At 42.5% G+C, this 19,709-nt stretch overlaps 1 protein-coding gene across 5 annotated transcripts in view; it reads left to right on the top strand.

The window, feature by feature from the left end:
* rbm45 (RNA binding motif protein 45) overlaps window positions 1-15,033 on the top strand; it is a 95,021-nt gene extending 79,988 nt beyond the window's left edge. The window contains exons 12-13 of one of the 5 annotated variants that reach the window (XR_009445939.1): window positions 12,826-12,946; window positions 14,203-15,033. The gene's annotated coding sequence lies outside the window, so the exon portion shown is untranslated. Of the gene's footprint in view, window positions 1-12,825; window positions 12,947-14,196 lie in introns of all 5 variants that reach the window. The other 4 variants (XR_009445938.1, XR_009445940.1, XR_009445941.1 and 1 more) reach the window with 4 other exon arrangements.
* The last annotated feature ends 4,676 nt before the right edge of the window (window positions 15,034-19,709 follow it).

The raw sequence follows: 19,709 nt of genomic DNA, 5'->3' as shown, positions 1-19,709 counted from the left end.
GCTCCATCACTGCCTCTTTGACCTGTCTGTCTCCTCTCCAACTATCTTCTCCTGTATCCATCTTCCATCCCCGTCCCCCTCTCTCCCTATTAATTTCTGAACCTCTTTCCCCTCCCCTGTTTCTGAAGAAGGGTCTAGGCCCAAAACGTCAGCTTTCCTGCTCTTCTGATACTGCTTGGCCTGCTGTGTTCATTCAGCTCTACACCTTGTTATCTCAGAGTCTCCAGTATCTAATTCCTACTATCCCCAGAACATCACCTGCGTCTCTGGATTAATAGTCTAGCAATCGTACCACTAGACCTTCACCTCCTCCCATAGATTTCTCAAAAATGTCAATTTTAACACACCTGAGGAGAGGTTGTTGACTTGATCACTGAGCTGGCTTGTTTTTGTTCAGATGTTTTGTCACCATGCTACGTGACATCATCAGTGGAGGTTCTGATGAAGCAATGTTATTCTGCTCCGCTTGGAATTTATACTGTCTGGTCCGTTGTGGTGAGTACTTATATTTCCTGTTTTAACCTGTATGGGTTTTTATATGGGGTCCAATTCTATGTTTGTTGATTGAAGTATAGGTGGAGAACTATGGCTGTAAGAATTCCCATGTGTGTCTATGTTTGGCTTGGGCTACAATGATTACTTTGTCCCAGTTAAACCGATGGCCTTCGTTGTCAGCGTGTACCTATATTACGGAGAGTTTGTCATGTTGTTTCGCTGTTAGCTGATGTTTGTGTATTCCAATGGCTAGTTTCCTTCCTGTGTGTTCGATGTAATTTTGTGGCAGTCATTGCATGCTATTTTGTAAACCACGTTCGTTCTGCATGTTGTGCGAATGGGGTTTTTAATCCTTGTAAATGTTTGTCGTAGATGGCTGTGGGCTTGTGGGCCACCATGATTCCTAGTGGTTGTAGGAGTTTTGCAATATGTTCTTGATGTAGGGCAGCGTGGTCAGTGTGTTAGGTTATACTGTGTCATCCTGTTGTTGGTACATACAAAGTAATCATAGTTGCCAAAACCAAACATAGAAATGCACGGGAATTCCTAGAGGCATGGTTCTCCACCTATACTTTAATCAACAAACATACAGATTTGGACTCCATATACAACCCCATACCGATGAAAACTGGAAATGACAGTACTCACCACAACGGACCAGACAATATAAATTCCAAGTGGAGTAGAATAGCATTGCTTCATCGGATGCTCCCTGATGATGTCACCTAGCATGGTGACAAAACATGAACAAAAACAAGCCAGTTCAGCGAGCAAGTCAACAACCTCATCCACAACCCGAGCTACAGATCTTTGCCAAAACTTTAAACACCTGAGGAGAATCAATAAAAGCAAATTTTTCAGTGTCACTTTTGAGCAAACTGGAATAGAGGTGAGGAAGAAAAGCCGAGATTCAAATTTTAAGCTGTGACTGATGGAGTGTTTAGTCACGTTTTTAGATCAAAAGCACCCAGTGAGCAATAATGAAAATAGTCTGTTCTGTAAACTACCTGTTGTAATCCCTGAGTTGGATGCTCTTTTATGTTTATAGTTCAAAGTAATTGTTTTCTCAACAATTTCACCTTACAAATGCTTCATAATACAGTGTTTCATTGATATCTATCTGCATGCCCAGTGCAAACTCAAAGATTTGTAGAGTTCATGCCGGCGTGAAGGTATGTTCAAGTTTTCTCGTGCTTTTTAATTGGACCCTCAAACTTATAGAATAGAGAACAGAAATCTCCTGAACTCATGACAAAAATGTTTGGGAATGCTGCTGGACTTTAAACTAAATAATGAGTTTCAAGGGTTCAAATTTGTGAAGATATGATAAATCAAAGAGTAGTGTCAAGACCAAAGAGAGAAGCATTAGTACAGGAAACAATATACAGCCCAGGAAGGGATGGAGGAAACAAATCTAAGAACCTAAATTTAGGAAATCAATAAATGGAAACAGTTGGATACGAATGACAAATGATAAAGGCAAAATGCACCTTGTGAAAGTGGTGTACAGGTACCCTAACAGTAAACATGCAGCAGTGTGTAGCACAACGGAAGAAATACTGAGAGTTTATCAGAAAGGAACAGTGATAATCGTGGGAGCTTTGTATCTAAGCATCACCTAGAAAATTGTGATCGGCTAAGGTAGCCGAGATGAGTCCACAAAATGCTTCAGAATACAAAGAATAGATATATTCTGAAGAGTATGAAAATGTCCAAAGGATTGATGTGGTATCTGTGGTTAACTAAAAATGTTAAAGATCATATCAAACAAAAGAGAAAGCATATAATTGTGCAAAAACATGTAACAGATTAAAACATTGGAGTATGTTAAAAAAAGGAAACATATAACCAGAAGAATTAATAAAGAGGAAAAAAATTAGGGAACAGAATAAACCTAGCCAGAAACCCAAGACCACAAAGTAAGAGCTTCTACAAATATTTAAAGAAGATAAGAGTTCACAAAGTGTGTGGTGGCCCTCTGAAAAGTGAGAATGGAAAATAATGAAAATTGAACAGTATTTTGCACTTGTGTTCACTATAGAGGATGCAAGTAATCTCCCAGAAGCAATGATAAGTTAGGAAATAGAAAGAAGGGAGGAAGGAACTCCTAAAAATCACAATCAAAGAAGTGCTAATGAGTAAGTTGTTTGAGCTGAAGGCTGACAACTGGATTTCATTCTAGGTTCTTAAAAGAAGTGGCAGGTAAAATAGTTGATGCATGAGTTTAAAATCTCCAAAACTCCTTTGTGGGGCTGCTCCCATTATATTTGGAAGATAGCAAATGCTCAAAAAGGGAGGGAAACGAAGCAGAAAACTGGAGCCAGTTAGCTTTCCATCTGGGGATGTTAGAAGCCATTATTAAGAAAGTTGTAGGGCATTTGGATAAGTTCAAAGTAATTTGGCAGAGTCAGCATGGTTTTGTAGAAGGGAAAACATGTTTGACCAAACATGTTGGTTGAATTCTTTGAGAAGATGTCACGTGTTGGTGTACTGTATTTAGATTTCCAGACGTTTTTCAGTAAAGTGCCATATTGAAGGTTGTTGAGGAAGATGACAGATCATGGTGTTGAAGTTGCATATTGAAATGGATAGAAGATTGGCTGGCAAACAGGAATCAAAATTGGCATAAATGGGTCTTCAGGTTGGCAAAATGTGCAAGTGGTGTGCTGCAGGGACAGGTGCTAGGACATCAACTATTTACAATTTACATAAATGGCTTAAATGAAGGCGGTGTCACAAAGATTGGGTAGGAAAGCAAGCTGTGAAGAGGATACAAAGGAATTAACGTGAAATACAGATTGTGAATGGGCAAAGACATTGGTATATGGAGGATAATGTGGGAAAATTTGAAAGTGTTAATTTGGTAAGAAGAATAAAATGGAAACATAATACCTGAATGTTAAGAGATTGCAGAGCTTTAAGATGCAGAAGGATCTTAGTGTCCTTGTGCATCAGGCAGAAAGGCTTAGAGTGCAAGTACAGCAAATAATTAGGAAAGCTAAAGAATTAATTGTGAGTCGACCTGAATACAAAAATAGTGAGGTTACACTTCAATTATACTGGACACTGTTGAGACCACATCTGGAGTAGTGTGCCCACTATTGATGGCCATGTTTAAGCATTTGGAAGCAGTTCAGAGAAGCTTTATTAAACTCATACCTGGAACTCATGACCTTCCTTAGGGAGGTAAGTTGGATAGACTAGGCTGAATCTGCTGGAGTTGAGAAGAGTAGGAGATGATTTGGTTGAAACATGTAAGATCCTTAGGGGTCTTTGTAACTTAGATGTGGAGAGGATGCTTCCTGTTATGGAAGAAGGTAGAACCAGGGGTCGCTATTTAAAAATCAGGCTTCACCCATTTAAAACAAATGAGTCAAAACTTTTCTCTGAGAATTGAGAGTCTTTGAAATTTTCTTCCTGAAAACATGGTTGGGAGCAGAATCCTTCAATATTTTAACACAGATTATTGTTAAGAAAAGGAATAAAACTTTTTGGTTTTAGTGGGAATGTGGATTTAAGGTTAGAAGCAGATCGGCCATGATTGTTTGGAGTGACAAATGAAAGCTCAACAGGCTTACATATGTTCATATATGTAGAGGATTCAGGAATCAGAAGGGCAAGAAGCTGGAAAAAAATAGAGTTCTCCATTTCTTCCATATATTGAATTTATTTTAAGTTATTTAATTTACCAATATAGAAATTTGGCACATAAAGTACTTCAATTTACAGTTTTCTTCAAATTTGGAAAATCCTACAGAATCTGACAACAGCCTTTACTTTGATTTCAGTGGGAAAATGTGATGTGCTAAAGTTGTTTCACTTAAAGTTATGATGTTCACTGACACAACTACAACTTAAGTGACGCTTTACAAGTCCTCACTTAAAGAAAATGCTAGAAAATATCAACTTAAATAACATGTAGTTTGAGCTAATTACATTTAAATTATTAAAAATATTATGCTATCTACTACTGCAGTTGGCCTTGTTTTTAGGGTTTGAGGCAATGAAGAAATTATCGGTAGCTAATGAACTCACGTCTGTCGTCTGCAAGGTGTTAGAAAGGATTCTGAGGGATAGGATTTATGACCATCTGGAAGAGCATGGCTTGATCAAATGCAGTCAACACGGCTTTGTGAGGGGTAGGTCATGCCTCACAAACCTTATCGAGTTCTTTGAGGATGTGACTAGAAAAGTTGATGAGGGTCGAGCTGTGGATGTGGTGTATATGGACTTCAGTAAGGCATTTGATAAGGTTCCCCATGGTAGGCTCATTCAGAAGGTCAGGAGGAATGGGATACAGGGGAACTTAGCTGCCTGGATACAGAATTGGCTGGCCAACAGAAGACAGCGAGTGGTAGTAGAAGGAAAATATTCTGCCTGGAAGTCAGTGGTGAGTGGGGTTCCACAGGGCTCTGTCCTTGGGCCTCTACTGTTTGTAATTTTTATTAATGACTTGGATGAAGGGATTGAAGGATGGGTCAGCAAGTTTGCAGATGACACAAAGGTTGGAGGTGTCGTTGACAGTATAGAAGGCTGTTGTAGGCTGCAGCGGGACATTGACAGGATGCAGAGATGGGCTGAGAGCTGGCAGATGGAGTTCAACCTGGATAAATGCGAGGTGATGCATTTTGGAAGGTCGAATTTGAAAGCTGAGTACAGGATTAAGGATAGGATTCTTGGCAGTGTGGAGGAACAGAGGGATCTTGGTGTGCAGATACATAGATCCCTTAAAATGGCCACCCAAGTGGACAGGGTTGTTAAGAAAGCATATGGTGTTTTGGCTTTCATTAACAGGGGAATTGAGTTTAAGAGTCGTGAGATCTTGTTGCAGCTCTATAAAACTTTGGTTAGACCGCACTTGGAATACTGCGTCCAGTTCTGGTCGCCCTGTTGTAGGAAAGATGTGGATGCTTTGGAGAGGGTTCAGAGGAGGTTTACCAGGATGCTGCCTGGACTGGAGGGCTTATCTTATGAAGAGAGGTTGACTGAGCTCGGTCTCTTTTCATTGGAGAAAAGGAGGAGCAGAGGGGACCTAACTGAGGTATACAAGGTAATGAGAGGCATAGATAGAGTTGATAGCCAGAGACTATTTCTCAGGGCAGAAATGGCTAGCACGAGGGGTCATAGTTTTAAGCTGGTTGGAGGAAGGTATAGAGGGGATGTCAGAGGTGGGTTCTTTACACAGAGAGTTGTGAGAGCATGGAATGCGTTGCCAGCAGCAGTTGTGGAAGCAAGGTCATTGGGGTCATTTAAGAGACTGCTGGACATGCATATGGTCACAGAAATTTGAGGGTGCATACATGAGGATCAATGGTCGACACAACGTTGTGGGCTGAAGGGCCTGTTCTGTGCTGTACTGTTCTATGTTCTATGTTCTAACAGAGCAATGATAATGAGGGACTTTCAAAAGGGCTGAGATTTAAGCAGAGAAGAATGAAACTGTAATATTGAAAATATTTACAGAAAGTGAATGAACAAGTCATAGACATAATCGTTCACTGGAGGAATGGCCTGCCTAGATTGAAAACCTTAGCAAATTATTTAACTAAGTGCAAGCAGCAAGACCTAGCTGAAGTGTTATAACAAATGAAAATGCAACACAGTGTAAAACAAATGACTGTGAAGCACTGATAATCCAGTGGATTTGACTTTGGTATTCAAAGCTAACTTTGGTATTCCTTCTGCACCAATGATGTATTACTAATGTCTGCCACACTAAATACATCATTGACTCACTGGGCATTAGTTCAAAATCCATATCATTAAACACTGCACTTACGAATACTTGAAATAATGCATAAACTGTGTGTACCTTGAACTGTGTACTTCTATCCACACAGCATGAAACAGAGACAAACTAGATTTTAGGTATTTGAAGGAACTAGAGGGTTTTTTTGGTATGGAAAATACAAAGTTTGTACTAAAGATATGTTTTAATGAAATCATCAGCTTTAAAGAAAATCAATAGCCTTCTAAGTGCCAATTTCTCTTGGATGTTAAAAATGTGTTTGATCGAGTGAAATGAGGCTTCTTATTAGAAATACAAATTTCTTTTGGCTGTTGAACCTCTGACTGCTAAAATCCATGTTGGCGATTTCAGCAGTTTGTCAAAGAGGACAAGTTATCCATAGGAACCTGGAAAATTGGAGCCGGAGTAGGAGAGATCCTGGAGTGTAGGTTTATAGTTCCTTGAAAGTGGAGTCGCAGATAGACAATGTCGTGATTGGAACCAGATGGACCTTATTGAGTGTGACACCTTTGATTGGCCCAGGTTGACAATCCCAATCTGGAAGGACCTGGCTGAACAACGTTAACATGGGATTTAGATTCTCCTAAGTTCAGGCAACTGAATCTGAGCTGGCTGGCACAGCCAGTGTACTGTGCACAAGGAAATAAAGGGCGACTTGGTGATATACAGCTTTTTCAGTGGTAATGGGAGAAAATAGTACATGCCTGATGAACATTTGTTCACAACTGTAATCTTCGAGTGGGTTAAGCATTTCTCACGTTACGCCTTTATTTGGGAAGCTTGACACATTTGATCCTGCCATCAAAGACTTGGCTCATTATATGGAAAGATTGCGATTTTTTTCTGGGCTAATGACATTGGGGCAGATGAAAAGCAATGAGTAATCCTTCTGACTGCCTGCAGCATTCTCAATTATAAGAGGCTTAACTTTCCCAGTGTTATAAGTTGATGGATTTGGTTAAGGAATATTACAATCCAAACCTTCTCAAATCCTGAGAAGTTATCGGTTTTATTCGGCTGTTAGAAAACTGGGGGAATCAATATCAGAATTTTTGACAAGGCTAAGCTGACTAGCAGAGGCATGTGATTTTGGGTTGACTGTAATTGGGCTGCTGAAAGACCATTTGGTATGTGGGATTAATGATGTAACCATGCAGAAGCACCTCGTAGCTGAAGCCCAACTGGACTTCAAAAGGCACCACAACTGGCTTTGTCGTTAGAAAATGCAGCGTGGAGCATGGGAACTATAGTGCGTCCCAATGGAAGTGGACTCCCTCACCTGCCTGACTGAGCTTGGGGTACACCACTTGAGTGTAGGAAATCACAGAACCTCACACAGGGCATATCCTGAGCAGAGAGATCTTAGGCCCAGCCCACAGCAGAGCCCCTCAACAAAGCCAAGCTTCAGGAAAGTGGCTAAAGTGTTTTTCAGGATCTGGGCCAGCAAGCCATTGTAATTGCTGCCAGTAAGTGGATTTGAGACAGTAAAGGAGTCCTACATGGCCTGACTTGAGTAAGAGAACTGGTAGGCCAGTGTCCAGTAGAGTGCATACGCTGGAAAGTCCCCCTACATGTGGGTTGAAAAATTTAACTGGATTAGCAACAACCAACTCGGAACCAATTAAAATTAATGTTTGGTTAAATGGCCACCCAGCTCTTGTGGAGGTTGATACCAGCGCAGCTGTATCTGTGATTGCAGAACATGTCTTTAATAAGATTCGCTGGGAACTCTAACTTTTAAGTTTGTGCAGGATCTCAGCCAGACTAAGAACATACACTGGGGAACCGTTGCAGACTAAGGGAGCGACTTCAGTTCTGGTCTCCTGTGAGAAGCAGTTGCTGCAGCTTCCACTGACTTTAGTAAAAGGCTCGGACCCAAGCCTATAGGAGCAGAATTATTTGAGAAAGATTCTCCTGGATTGGCTCAAAGTTTTTTTGATTAGAAAATGGCTGCCTCAGTGAAGTCCTAGTGAAATACTGAGGAGTATTTCAGGAAGGGCTTCGGACTATCAGAGGGCCCAAAGCCACGTTACACGTTCTCTAGGAAGCAATGCTGAGATTTTGCAAGGCTGGCACCATGTGCCCTGTGGGCAAAAGTGGATGTGGAAATCAGGAGGCTGGAGAACGAAGGAATCATCAAATCAGTGCAGTTTGTGGAATGGGCAGCACCAGTCTTAATGATTGTGAAACCTGATAGCTTAGTCTGCCTAGATAACAAAGTGTGGGGCTGGATGAACGCAGCAGGCCAAGCAGCGTCTCAGAAGCACAAAAGCTGACGTTTTGGGCCTAGACCCTTCTTCAGAGAGGGGGATGGGGAGAGGGAACTGGAATAAATAGGGAGAGAGGGAGAGGCGGACAGAAGATGGAGAGAAAACAAGATAGGTAGAGAGGAGAGTATAGGTGAGGAGGTAGGGAGGGGATAGGTCAGTCCAGGGAAGATGGGCAGGTCAAGGAGGTGGGATGAGGTGTTAGGTAGGAAATCCGAGGTGCGGCTTGAGGTGGGAGGAAGGGATGGGTGAGAGGAAGAGCAGGTTAGGGAAGCAGAGACAGGCTGAGCTGGTTTAGGGATGCAGTGGGGGGAGGGGAAGAACTGGGCTGATTTAGGAATGCTGTGGGGGAAGGGGAGATTTTGAAGCTTGTGAAGTCTACATTGATACCATTGGGCTGCAGGGTTCTCAAGCAGAATATGAGTTGCTGTTTCTGCAACCTTCAAGTGGCCTTTCTGGGTATTTTAAGTAAATGGTAAGTCGCTTCTCACAGCTGGATAAATACTCAATCCCTTGCATAGAGGACTTCTACACAAAGTTGGCAGGAGGGCTGACCTGTACAAAGTTGGACCTGAGCCATGCCTATCTACCTAACATGCCCAGAAATACGCTACAAGTAGTACCCATTAGGGTTTATACCAGAATACAAGACCGCCATTTGGGGTATCATCAGCCTGTGCTCTCTTCCAGCAGACCATGGAGAACACTTCACAAGGGCTACCCCAGGTTGCCGTTTATCTGGATGACATGCTAATGACTGGGAAGGTCAATAAAGAGCACTTGGAAAACCTGGACATAGTGCTTTAAACATTTCTCCCAGGTAGGCGTACACCTTAAAAGGAAAAAAGTGTGTGTTCCAGGCACCCAAGTAACCTAATTGGGTTACGGAGTCAACAAAAGCAGATTACACCCATGGAAAGACAAAGTGAGGGCGATCAAAGAAGTCCAGGCTCCCACCTCTGTACCAGAGTTTGTCTTTCCTTGCCTTAGTGAATTATTATGGAAAATTCAAATGTAATTTGGCCTCCATCTTGGCCCCTTTACAACTGCTGTTGATAGAGGTCAGCCTTGGAAATGTCACATAGACAAGAAGTAGCCTTCAGGGAAGTGAGAAAGCAGCTGTCATCGTCTAAAGTGTTGGCCCACTGAGATCTGAAGCGAGAGATGTTGTTGACGTGCAATGCCTCAACGTACGGTATCGGGGTAGAATTGGGTCACCGGTGGCCCAATGGAGAGGAACACCCTATTGCATATGCTTCCCGCAGTTTGGCTGATACCAAACGCAATATGCCCAGGTAGAGGAGGAAAAGTTTGGCAGTCATCTTTGGTGTGAGGTCCCATTAGTCCCTTTACCAATGGGAATTTGTCATAGTAACAGATCACAAACCCCTGCTAGGGCTACTGAAGGAAGACAAAGCGGTGCCGCCCATAGATTCTGGTAGAATTCAGTGTAGGGCCTTTATTTTCAGCTTGTACAAGTACAAGTCAGGCAGCATCAGAGGAAGAGGAATGTCAATGTTTCTGGTCAGGATTTGTCCTGATGAAAGGTCCTGATCTGAAATGTTGACTTTCCTGCTCCTTTGATGCTGACCTGCTGTGTACCTTCAGCATCTGCAGTTCTTGCTATTTCAGAGTGTACAAGTTAGAACAACGTCCAGGAAGCCAAGTGGCTAGTGTGGATGCCTTGAGCTGCCTCCCATTGGCAGATACTCCTCTGGTGAAGCATCCCCTGGAAGAGTTCATTCTGGTTTTAAACTTCCTGGACACCCTTCTGGTCACCACTGACAATATCCGACCATGGACACTAAAAGATCCTGTCCTAGCGAAACTAAAACAGCTGGTGGTAATGGAGAAGACAGAATGGTCATCGCAACCTGGATTGAAACCTTTCTGGACCCAGTGAGACCAGATCATGGTTGAGGATGGCATTTTATGCAGAGCAAGAGTGATTGTCCTGAGTAGAGGTTGCTGCCAGATACTGGCTGAACTCCACCAGGGTCATCCAGGGGTTTCAAAGATGAAGATGCTATCAAGAAGCTATGTTTGGTGGCCAACATTGGATGCCAACATAGCTGTGTTAGTGGGGCGGTGCCCAGAGTACCAACAAGAATAAAAATTGCCACCAGCAGTGCCTCCACATTCATGAGAATGGCTAGTTACATGTTGACTATGCCAGTCCATTAATGGGCTGAATGTCATTGCGGATGCCTATTCAGAGTGATTGGATGCGTTTAAAGTTCAATTGGCAAAGTCAGATGATGATTGAGGAACTGCAAACATCATTTGTGATACACAAACTCCCGGAAGTATTGGATACAGACAACGGGATGTCATTTAGCAGCAGGGAATTTGAGTTTTTCCTAAAGTCAACTGGTATTTGTCAATTGGCATTTGGCACATAAGGACAGGTTTGGCAGAAAAAGCAGTCCAAAAGTTTGAAGGCAGCCTAAAGTGTCACTCGATACTCAGCTGTCCCAGTTCCTGTTCACTTATAGGACCACCCCTCACACAACTACAGAGATAGCTTCAGTGGAGTTGCTCATGGGGAGAAGACTCCTCACCAGGTTAAGCCTGGTAGTCCCAGACCTGTGGAGGAGGGTAAAAGGGCAGTAGGAATGCTACTTTCCTCCTCTAACAAGAAAGGCAGTTTAATTCAGGGATAAAGTTTGGTGCTGGAACCATGGGAATGGCCCTGTATGGGTACAAGGCAAAGTTGATGCGATGTCAGGTCCTGTCACTTACAAAGTTCAAGTAGGTGAGGCGGTCTTGAACAAATATGTAGTTCACCTGAAAGCTGTTACCGTGCAAACAGGGCAGGAGCATACCTAGACCCTCAGAACAGCCAGAAAACCTGTTAGAAGTCATGGGTTCTCTCCCTCCATCTAGTAATGAGGTAACTTCAGAGTCTGAGGTGGATGCAGCCTTGATTACTGTTGGAAGAAGAGGAGGAAGCTCTTCTAAGATACTCTGGATGCAAGTGACAGGCTGCACTGATTCAGGCAAGTGGGGAGTATTCCATCACACTCCTGACTTGTGCCTTGTACAGGTTTTTGGGAGTCAGGAGGTGAATTACTCACTGCAGTAATCCTAGCTTTTGACCAGCTGTACTTTGTAGGTACTCTGTTTGTTTGTGTGGTTAGTCCAGTTGAGTTTCTGGTCAATGATAACCCCCCAGGATGTTAATTGTGGGGGATTCAGTGATGTTAACACCTTTTGAATGTCAAGGGGTAGTGGTTAGATTGTCTCTTATTGGTGATGATCATAGCCTGGCATTTGTGTGGTGTGAACGTCACTTGCCTCTTGTCAGCCCAAGCCTGGATATTGTGCAGATCTTGTTGCATTTGAACATGGACCGCTTCAATATCTGAGGAGTTGTGAATGGTGCTGGACCTTGTGCAATCATTGGTGAACATCTCCATTACTGACCTTATGAAGGGAAGGTCATTGGTGAAGCAGCTAAAGATAGTTGGGCCTAGGACACTACCCCAAGGAACTCCTACAGAGATGTCCTGGCGCTGAAATGACTGACCTCCAACAGCCACGTCTACCACCAGAGAGTTTGCTCCGTGATACACATTGATTCCAGTTTTGCTAGGGTCCTTGCTACCACACTCTGTTGAATGCAGCCTTAATGTCAAGGACTGTCACTCTGACTTTGCATGTCGAATTCAGCTCTCTGTCCATGTTTGTACCAAAGCAGTAGTAAGGTCAGGAGCTGAATGGCCCTGGTGGAACCCAAACTGGACATCACTGAGCAAGTTATTGCTGAGCAGGTGCTGCTTGACAGTACTGTTGATGACACCTTCCATCACTTTACTGACGATCAAGGGTAGACTGATGGAGCAGTAAATCAATCCCTGTCTTATATTTCATACATTGATTCCACCTGCAATTCTGGTTTATATGTTTTGAAATACAGAATTATTGAGCTGGTGAGCCTTGTCTTGCATTTTTGTAAGGCTTTACTGACAATCTAATGGTCCTGCTCATTGTGTAACTCGAATCTTTTCACTCACTGTTGGTTTCCAGATTTGGATGGATTTAGAACATTTGCAGTGGACCAGTACAGGAATACAATATTGTGGTATAGCTGGGTAGTACATTTTGGAAGCCAACTCCCTGACTGGATGATGGTAAACGAGCAATAATCTGTAATCTACATAATCTTACCCTACTTTGCTAACTAAATATGCTGTGCTGCTGAGTCCATTGCTGCACATTATGTATGTATAAACCTATCATGACCATGGGTTAAACCCTGAAGTACTATAGACATTTTTAACTTGCAATTCCAAAATGTGTTATTTTTTAAAGGTGGCTGATACAACTGCAGATGTAAAATAAATGATGTAGAGAGGAAGAGCACTCCGTGGAATTCTACCCTTTAAAGACACAAAGGGAACTTCAAACAACAGCCCTTCAAAGGTTTAAAGAGGTAAGTCAAAACAAACTGGACTGTAATCTCTTGCAACTACAAAGATAATGAGCGGCTAAAATCATAATGCTGAACAGCGAGTGGCCGTGTCAATTATGGTGATGGGAATCCTCGTCCATGGATTCCCCACACTTGATTAACAGGGACCTGAGCCACGTCCAACCCATCTCCCGCACTTCGGCCCTCGTATCCCCTCTTCCCTCCCTCAACACTGACAGGGTACCCCTTGCCCTCACTTACCACCCCACCAGTATCTGCATCATTAGCCATCATTTCTGCCGCCTCCAGTGGGATGCCACCTGGAGACACCTTCCACAGGGACTGCTTCCTCCAGGACATACTGGCCCAATGTTTCTTCACTCCCGATATCTCCCCACACTCCCACGACACCTTCCCATTCAACTGCAGAAGGTGCAACATCTGCCCATTTACCTTCTCCCTTCCACCATCCAAGGCCCCAGACACGTCTTCCATGAGAAGCAATAATTTACCTGCACTTCAGTCAATCTAGTCTACTGTAGTCACTGCTCACAATGTGGTCTCCTCTACATAGCAAGACTAAACACAACTGGGTGACCACTTTCTGTCCTTAAAAATGACAGTGAATTTCCAATTGCCTGCTGTTTAAACACACCACTGTGTTCCCTGGCCAATAATTCTTGTCTCATACTTGCTGCAGTCTCCAGTGAATCTCAGTGCAAACTGGAAGAATGGTACCTCATTTTACATCTGGGAGCCCTGCATCCTTCAGGACTCAATATCGTTCAATAATTTTCGGACTTGAGCACCTCCTTTTATGACCTTACCCCAACACCCACACGCTAGGCCTTGCCACGAGATGGGTTGCTACCACATCAACCCATTATCAACCATTAATGGTCTCAATTAACAGGCTGGACGTCACTTGTGCTTTTGTCTGCCCAACTGCTTTTCTGTCTCTGGGCTCCACCTATTGTTTACTCGGTCCCCATATCCCAGCAAATATACCAACCTTTTACTAGCCACAATCAATTATGAAGAAGGGTCACTGGACCCAGAGCATTAATTCTGCTTTTTCTCCAAAGATGCTGCCAGACCTATTGAGTTTTTCCAATGATTTCTGTTCCAATTGCAACTATACTGGAGTTCAACTGAATGTTCTTTATATGTGCCAGTCTGGATTTGAGTATTAGGGTTCTGTGAAGGCTGTACTTGAAGAACAATGTGTTTATTATTCATGTGTAGTAAATAAAGATACTCTCACTCTTGAGTTCTAGAAGACAGCTAACTCGAAGCCAGACTAGAGGAAAACAGGACAATGCACAGATTCTCTCCCATTCTGAAAATCATTGGTCAAAAGGGATCAGAACTACAGAATCTCAACCAGTCGCAAAAACTAAGGACTGTGAGGCTGACTTTTCAACCACTAATGTCAATGTTACTGCTAATCTCAATTACTACTGCTGCAATGTTCAACCATCTAATCTGTTTTTTTAAAATATTTATCTTTATGGACTCCCCTCTTATTTCTAATAGGTGTGTATGTATTGCATTTCTAGTTCTTCATACATGTAGCAATTAATAAATTCACTTTTTTGTAAATTCAAGAAAACCTGAATAAATTAGCTTCTTGTAAAACATAAGTTAATATGGTTTAGGAGAAAGGCATTCACAAGGGAAGAAATCATTTTATCATAAATTTGTTGCAACTAACAGGAAGTAGCCAGAAGGGGAGCCAGTTCATCTCTAGTCTGCCAGGAGCTTAACAATTCCTGCCTGGTATCATATGAACTGGAGAAACTTTCTCTCTTGTGCATTATCAGAGGAAACCACAAAGGATAATCATATCTGTCATGGGGAAAACCAATAATAAATCTTGCACTTCCACTCCCCCTCCCATTCTCTAGATGACATGTCCATCATGGGCCTCCTGCACTGCCACAATGATGCCACCCGAAGGTTGCAGGAACAGCAACTCATATATTCCGCCTGGGAACCCTGCAGCCTAATGGTATCAATGTGGACTTCACCAGTTTCAAAATCTCCCCTTCCCCTACTGCATCCCTAAACCAGCCCAGTTCGTCCCCTCCCCCCACTGCACCACACAACCAGCCCAGCTCTTCCCCCCCCCCCCCCCCCACCCACTGCATCCCAAAACCAGTCCAACCTGTCTCTGCCTCCCTAACCCGTTCTTCCTCTCACCCATCCCTTCCTCCCACACCAAGCCACACCCCTGTCTACCTACTAACCTCATCCCACCTCCTTGACCTGTCCGTCTTCCCTGGACTGACCTATCCCCTCCCTACCTCCCCACCTATACTGTCTCCACCTATCTTCTTTACTCTCCATCTTCGGTCCGCCTCCCCCTCTCTCCCTATTTATTCCAGTTCCCTCCCCCCATCCCCCTCTCTGATGAAGGGTCTAGGCCCGAAACGTCAGCTTTTGTGCTCCTGAGATGCTGCTTGGCCTGCTGTGTTCATCCAGCCTCACATTTTATTATCTTGGAATTCTCCAGCATCTGCAGTCCCCATTATCTCTAATAAATCTTCCTGCTTGATTTGATTTTGTCAGCCAGCAAGTGCCTATGAATAATGAGATAAAAAGAGGATGAAAATGAGTTGAAACAAATTTAAATATTCCTAAGTACTAGTGACTGACTATACTGTTGTGGTTTGGTTTTAAATTGTTAACAGTATTAAAGCATTTTATAACCCAACTGTCTTTCAATGTATTGTGTTCAAATATGTCAGTTTATGCTATCATTTTAATTTTCAAGCTGATAGAAATTGTGTAAAAGTAGCTTATTAATGCTCATTTTTTTCAGTGTTTGGAGTTACTCACCATTTTGTATCAATGTACATGTGGTAAATGTCAATTTGGAATGTATCTGCAGATGTGAAATATGAAATAAGGGTGGTGATTTTCAAGATATTAAATCCTTTAGAATGATGTATAACTTTATTGCACTCAATTATCAAGTTATTCCATTTTCCTTTTGTCAGCATTTGTGTCCATGCTGTTTTCAAAGAACAGCCAAATTCTTGAAAAAGAAGCACACTCATATTCAATTGCAGATATGTCAATAATGTCAAGATTGAAAGATCTTGCATCATATTAGGAAGTATTCACAGCACAAACGTATGCCAAATGCTTGATTCTTAAGATTATGCTTCACACTACTTCAGCTAACTCCATCAGGATCTGATGCTATTTCGTTTTTTTTAAATGAGGACTTGGGAGAGCTAGCAGCAGCTGTGATAGTGTAATTATGCGTCTTCCATATCGACAGCAGAGGGTAGGGGATTTCTGGAGGAGTCAACAAAAATAAAAAAAATCTAAATTTGCTCTGAAATTAAACATTAGATACAACTAGATATCCAAAATCTTGAAGTAAAGTGTTTCTTTCCTGAACCTCAGCATGATTCTGTTGAACCATAGGTTGTGGTTTCATCTATTATGTATGATGGTATCTTCAACTCAGAGTATAGGTGCTTTGGGAGCTAAGCTCATTTTTAATTAGCAAACTTCAGTTATGCTACCAAAATTATGTTTTTATTTGTAGCCAGTAAATAACAAGGAACAATACAGCACAGGAACAGGCCCTTTGAACAGCCAAGCCTGCGCCAACAAGTTTTGCCCTTCCCTACTAAAATTTGCCTTTGCTTACATGATCTGTATCACTCTATTCCCTTCCTTTTCATGTATTCATTCAGGTGTTTCTTGAATGCTGCAATTGTGTCTGCTTTTACCACCATCCGCAATCTCGTGTTTCAGGCACTCACCACCTGTTGTGTGAAAAATGTGCCTTGTGCATCTCTTTTAAACTCCTTCCCCATCCCCTGCACCTTGGACCTGTGTCTCCTAGTAATTGACCCCTCCACCCTAGGGAAAAGCCGCATGCTCTGTCCATGCCAGTCACAATCTCTTAAACTTCTATCAGGTTTCCCCTCAACCTTCTGCATTTCACTGACAAAAAAAGTCTTTCCAACCTTTCTTCATAGCTAAAATCCTAACTAAAGTTCTGTAAAGTTGCAGCATAACTTGTGTATCCTTATACTTGATGACCATTTCAATGAAGACAAATATGCCAGAGGCCTTTTTACTACCTTAGCTACCTGTGCTGCCACCTTTAGTGATCTGTGGACCTGCACACCAATTTCCTCTGTATATCAATACTCCTAAGGGTTATGCCATTTACTGTATAATTAGCACCTGTACTTAACCTTCCATAATGCATCACCTCACATTTGTCCTGATTAAACTCCATCTGCCATTTTTCTGCCCATGCCTCCAACTGAACTATATCCTGCTGTATCCTCTGAGAATCCTCTCCACGATATATACTAAAAGAGGTGATGGGGGAAATAGCAAATGTATTAGTAATTATTTACCACAATTCACTGGACTCTGGGGTGGTTCCTGCAGATTTGAAAACAACCAATGTGACACCACTGTTTAAAAAAGGAAGTGGACAAAAAGCAGGTAACTATAGGCCAGTTAGCTTAACCTCAGTAGTGGGCAAAATACTTGAATATATCATTAAGGAAGAAGTAGCAAGACATCTGGATGTAAATTGTCCCATTGGGAACACCCAGCATGGGTTCATGTAGGGTAGGTCATGTTTAACTAATTTGGTGGAATTCTTTGAGGACATTACTTACATCGTGGACATTGGGGAACCTGTGGATGTGGTGCATCTGGGTTTCCAGAAGGCATTTGACAAAGTGCCACACCAAAGGCTGCTACATAAGATAAAGTTGCACGTTATTACAGGTAATGTATTGGCATGGATAGAGGCATGGTTGACCAGTAGAAAGCAAAGAGTAGGGGTAAATGGGTGTTTTTCTGGTTGGCGGTCAGGGCTAGTGGTGTGCCTCAGGGATCAGTGTTGAGACCTAAACTGTCTACAATTTACATTGATGATTTGGACTTAGGGACTAAGTGTGGTGTGTCGAAATTTGCACATTCCACTAAGGTGAGTGGTAGAGCAAAGTGTGCAGAAGGCACAAGTCTGCAGAGGGATATAGATAGTCTAGGTGAGAGGGTAAAGGTCTGGCAGATGGCATACAATGTTGATAAGTGTGAGGTCATCCATTTTGGTAGGAATAACAGCAAAATGGACAATGTTTTAAATGGTAAAAAATTGCAGCACAGTGCTGTGCAGAGGGACTTGGGTGTCCTTGTGCATGAATCGCTGAAGGTGGGATTGCAGGTGCAGCAGAAATTAAAAAGGCAAATGGAATTTTGTCTGTCATTGCTCAAGGGATGGAGTTTAAAAACAGGGAGGTAATGCTGCAGGTGTATAGGGTCCTGGTGAGGCCACACTTGGAGTACTGTGTGCAGTTTTGGTCTCCTTCCTTGAGAAGGGATATACTGGCACTGGAGGGGGTGCAGAGGAGATTCACTCGGTTGATTCCAGAGTTGAGAGGGTTGGATTATGAGGAGAGACTGAGTAGATTGGGATTATACTCATTGGAATTCAGAAGAATGAGGGGAGATCTTATAGAAACATATACAACTATGAAGGGAATAGATAAAGTCGAGGCAGGGAGGTTGTTTCCGAGAGCAGGTGAAACTAGGACTAGAGAACATTGCCTCAGAACAAAGGGAAGCAGATGTAGGACTAAGGTCAGGAGGAACTTCTTCACCCAAAGGGTTGTGAATCTGTGGTATTCCCTGCCCTGCGAAGCGGTTGAAGCTACCTCACTGAATGGTTTTAAGGAAAGGCTAGATTATTTTTTAAACAGTAAAGGAATTAAGTGTTATAAGATAGTAGGAACTGCTGATGCTGGAGTATCTGAGGTAACACAATATAGAGCTGGATGAACACAACAGGCTAAGCAGCATCAGAGGAGCAGGAAGGCTGATGTTTCAAGCAAGACTCTTCTTCAGAAATGGGGGTGGGGGAGCGGGCTCTGAAATAAATAGGGAGAGAGGGGGAGGCAGATAGAAGATGGATGAAGGAGAAGATAGGTGGAGAGGAGAGAGACAGGTTAAAGAGGGGGGGGTTGGAGTGCAAGTGAATGTAGGTGGGGAGTTAGGGAGGGAATAGGTTGGTCCAGGGAGGACGGACAGGTTTTTAATAGCAACTTGGCCTAGAAACTCGATACTCCCTTCCCTGTGTTCATCCTCCACCAATTCCTTCTCTTTGGTGAATCCCAACACAAAGTATTCATTTAAGACCTCACCTACCTGCTCTGGCTCCACATGTAAAGGAGGGAATCTGTCCTCGAGTGCATCAACCCTTTCAGTGGCTCCTTTCTTACTCTTTATATATGTATAAAAAGCCTTGGGATGCTCCTTAATGCTATTTGCTAATGACTTTTCATGCCCCCTTTTTTAACACTTTAATCCCTTGTTTAAAGTCTTTCCCACTTTTCTTGCATACTTCAAGGGCTTTATAATTCTCATCCTCTTTGACCTTCTGTACGCTTCCCTTTTTGACCAAGGTTGTAAACATCCTTGGTCATCCAAAGTTCACACAAGAGACAGAGATATTCTGTAGTACCATAAAACATAACCCTCTTCCAGTTCTGACCATATTTTTAAACTGTCTTTGTTGGAAATTAGGTACCTGAAGAATATACAACCGTGGGAAGGATGGATGAGGTATGCAGTGGATTGAGAGGAAAAGTAAGAAAAAGCAAAGTGTTAAATGTGTAGGAATTGGAGGGAAATTAATATTACATGATTTACTTAGTTTAGTTATAGATGTGCAATAAAAATATATTTGTTGATTTAATATATTATTCTGCTTAATTATAGCAAACACAGATCTTGGTAC

The sequence above is a fragment of the Stegostoma tigrinum genome, chromosome 7 (genome assembly GCF_030684315.1).
Source record: "Stegostoma tigrinum isolate sSteTig4 chromosome 7, sSteTig4.hap1, whole genome shotgun sequence".
Taxonomy (NCBI): Eukaryota; Metazoa; Chordata; class Chondrichthyes; order Orectolobiformes; family Stegostomatidae; genus Stegostoma; species Stegostoma tigrinum.
This window is presented reverse-complemented; position numbering and strand designations above follow the sequence as displayed.